Consider the following 3,773-nt stretch of genomic DNA (forward strand, 5'->3'; position numbering starts at 1 on the left):
TACAATTGGAACAATATATACGTGCAATGTTTTTGGGGTTTGGCGGGATGACATATCTGGCTGCAGACTATCTTTTGAAGCAATGCAAGTCATAAGAATAAGCATAATGGTTTTGAAAGTTTTTTTTTTTTGTAAACTCTACTTCAACTTGGAAACTTCAAGTGATGATAGTAAAATTAGTAGTGGATCACTGCCTCATTGGTTGGGTTAGTTGCTTATACTCTTAGGAGTCTTAGGCGAAATAGCCATACACATTTTGTGCTTGAATTAGACCATAAATTTTTTAAATATAAAAACTATTATAAATAAAGTATTTCTTTTACATCACGAAAGATATCTAAAAGATCTCGGGCGAATACCCAGGTTCAAAATCTAGTTATAGACTAAAAGAGAAACAAATTGAGAGATATTTTCCCCCGTAAAAACGGGATTTCTCTCCCATTAAAGCACATTATGAAGAGTCATGACAAAACCTTCCCTAAAATATTTAAAACTCTGTTACTACAATTTAACATATCCTCAAGTTTCATCTTCTCCACTCACCAAGCACTTCTTAATTTGTGGAACATTCTGTTTTGCAAAATCTTCTAAAAGAAAAGTTTCCATATCAGAAATTTGCATCAATCTCCATGACACCAAGGCATTTTCTTCCCTAATAATTTGTTATAAAATTTATATATGTTCTTGAGCAAAGATTTCCAAGCATGCTAACTTTTCTATAAGTTTAACTGAAGATAGCACGGCCACTCTTTCTCCTTCCTCACGAGTAAGCTACCTTGCAACCCTTCTTCTAAGGTAAAAAAAACACACGTTGTTAGTGAGTTTTGTTCACATTGTAGGTTTATTTAATATCTTATTTCATCTAAATGGGTGACGTACAATTTAGTGTGAAGCTTACAGACAGCACATACCCCTTCCTCTTTATTTTACTTGAGACATCGCGTTTTTTTTTTTAATCTAGGCATAAAAGTCAATTTTTGTTTGAAGAGTTTTAATATTCTTAAACTTTTGCTAATCAATGGAAAAAAAAAAGTCTCAGGTAAGTGAAATGTAGTTTAGATGTGAATTTGGTTTCAGTGAAGGAGTGAATGTAACAACAACTTTTTTCAATGTCAAGCTTGTACTTTTCATGAGTTCAAAGTAAGTTTTTTCTGCTTTATAATATTCATGTCCAAGCTTATGAGGGGTGGTGTATTGTAATAGTGTATTCATAATATCATGTCCAATTAACATTCAATCTTCTTATTTTCTATATATGCATGGCATATGGATGTGTATGTAGTTGTAATAACTTTCACTCATGTAGTCAGGTCATATGTTCCTCAGAAATTTTCCTTTTATTAAAAGTTTATTAGAGAGGAGTTCTCAGTTCTCACCTAAAAGAATGTCATTAGCTAAGCTAGCATGACTATCGTAGTAGACATTATCGAAAAAAGACTGTCATAGTAGATGTTCTACAAATCAATGTTGAGGCACCTATGTTAGAAATATTCTAAACACAAGATTTTCCTATTAACGGAAATCCTAGATATGATCCATAGAGAATATAGGGTATATTGGTTTACTTAGAAATTGCCGATTATAGTGGTTTACTAAATAGAAGTCTTTCCTTAATTACGATATTCCTACCATGATGGATAGTGGAAATCTTATGAATTAGGAAACTAAGGTCCTCTCTCCACCTATAAATATGTATTGATTTCCATCAATCAATTCAATTCATCAAAAACACAATTACAATTTATAGGCTAAGAGAGAGAAATCTAGTTCTCCCCCATTAAAGATTCTCGCAAGCAAGCATGACTTCGGTGATTATTTATGAGTATTTATGTGATTAGCAAGCAATAAACAATACTCATAAAAAAGTATGTTTATTTATGAGTATTATTATGTGATTAGCATGTGATTGAAAATCCTGGTTTATGATCTTAAGAATCATTTTATATGTGGTATCAGTCGCTCGTGTTGTAATTATGTGTTTAATCCAATATTCAAAACTGAAGCATGTCGTATCGTGTTAAGATTATTATAGTTTCCGCATCATTGTTATTATGAATCGTAATTGATACTATTGAGATCGTATTAAATTCGTTACTGTCGAATTTAACTTTCCTATAAAAGAACGAGTTTTTTCGTCATGGGTATGTTATTAAGAGAATTAGATATACTATTTTGTACATAACTCAACTTAAAACTTGATGTTATATTGGTTAGACTTGATTCTATCATGCTCGTCTGTTGGTTATGTCATAGAAGCATTAAGCATGTATCTATTTCTATTGGTTTAGTTATTGGTCTAACTTGTAAAAGAACATCACTGTTCATAGTTTTGTCAAAGTTTCATGTTAATGGGTTTATTGTTCACATCAACAGATGTTTTTCTCTTGCATGTTATTACATCTTTATAGCTTAGACGTATTGAACCTGTCATTTCTCACCGGATAAAGGTCCATCAAAAGAGGACAGTGCCATTATTGGTCGCCATTAGCGCCGAATTCCGGTGATTTCATATAAGATGTTTTACTGACATTTGTTATTCCATTGGGCTTTATGATGAATGCTTAATAAATGTTATGCATCTATTTTGATTAGTTAAATCAAGCTTTAAGTATCTGATTCCTTTAAAAGCTTATGGTCGGATATACTAGTGAAGAAGACGATGATAACCAGTTCTATTTTGTTGGATAAAGGGACTTAATAACATCTAAAGCCCAAAGCCCATATCTGTTATTAGCTTCTTGGTCGTACATGGATGTGCTTGAAATTGAACCCAATGTTGCATGTCATAAGTTAAATGTTAACCTAAATGCTAAACCAGTTCACCAATGACCTCGAAAGTTATCCCTTAGATTTCAAAAAGCAATCAATAAAGAGGTCAAAAATCTCAAAAAATGTTGGCTTCATTAGGAAGGTCGATTACCCTGAATAGGTCACTAACATAGTAGCAGTCCCAAAAAAGAATGGCATTATTCGCCTTTGCATGGACTTGACCAACCTAAATCAGGAAAATCATAAGGATAGCTTTCCCTTACCAAGAATCGACCGACTTGTGGACCAGACCTGTGGCCATAAGCTCTTGTCATTCATGGATGCCTACAGTGGCTATAACCAAATCCCACTGGCAGAAGAAGACCAAGAGAAAACCTCATTGGTAACAGAGCAAGGAATTTACTGTTACAACGTCCTCTCATTCGGCCTCAAGAACGCTGGAGCGACCTACCAAAGACTTGTCACCGATATGTTCCAAGACATATTAGGAGACACCATGGAAGTCTACATAGACAACATGGTTGTCAAAAGCAAGAAATCTAGTTGGTTGCTTCTGAGCTCCACCATGCCTCTGGGGCCAGGGAAGCGTAAAACCTGATGGAGCATTGATGGCACTGCTTGCATCTTGTAGATCCAATGACGTCCTAAAATAGCAGTATAGGATGAGTTGATATCCAGAACGCTGAAGCGTGTGTTGATACTGACTTTATCTTCGCGTGACCCGACTGAGACAGGTAGAATTATGTTTCTGATTAGGTCAGCTCGAGATCCATTGAAGCCATAGAGGGGGGCTATTGGATCAATCATAACCGACCTAGGTAAGTTCGTCTCCTTAAGGGTTTGATAGAACAGAATGTCGCACAAACTGCCTAGGTCGATCAGGACGCGCTTGATTGTCCAGTCGCTGATTTTGACGTGGACAACTAAGGCGTCATTATGTGGGAGGCACACCTTGTTGAGGTGGCCTCAGTGAAGGTTATGTCTCCTGAGCTGTGGCCAGCTGG

Source organism: Coptis chinensis, chromosome 3 (genome assembly GCF_015680905.1).
Source record: "Coptis chinensis isolate HL-2020 chromosome 3, ASM1568090v1, whole genome shotgun sequence".
Lineage (NCBI taxonomy): Eukaryota > Viridiplantae > Streptophyta > Magnoliopsida > Ranunculales > Ranunculaceae > Coptis > Coptis chinensis.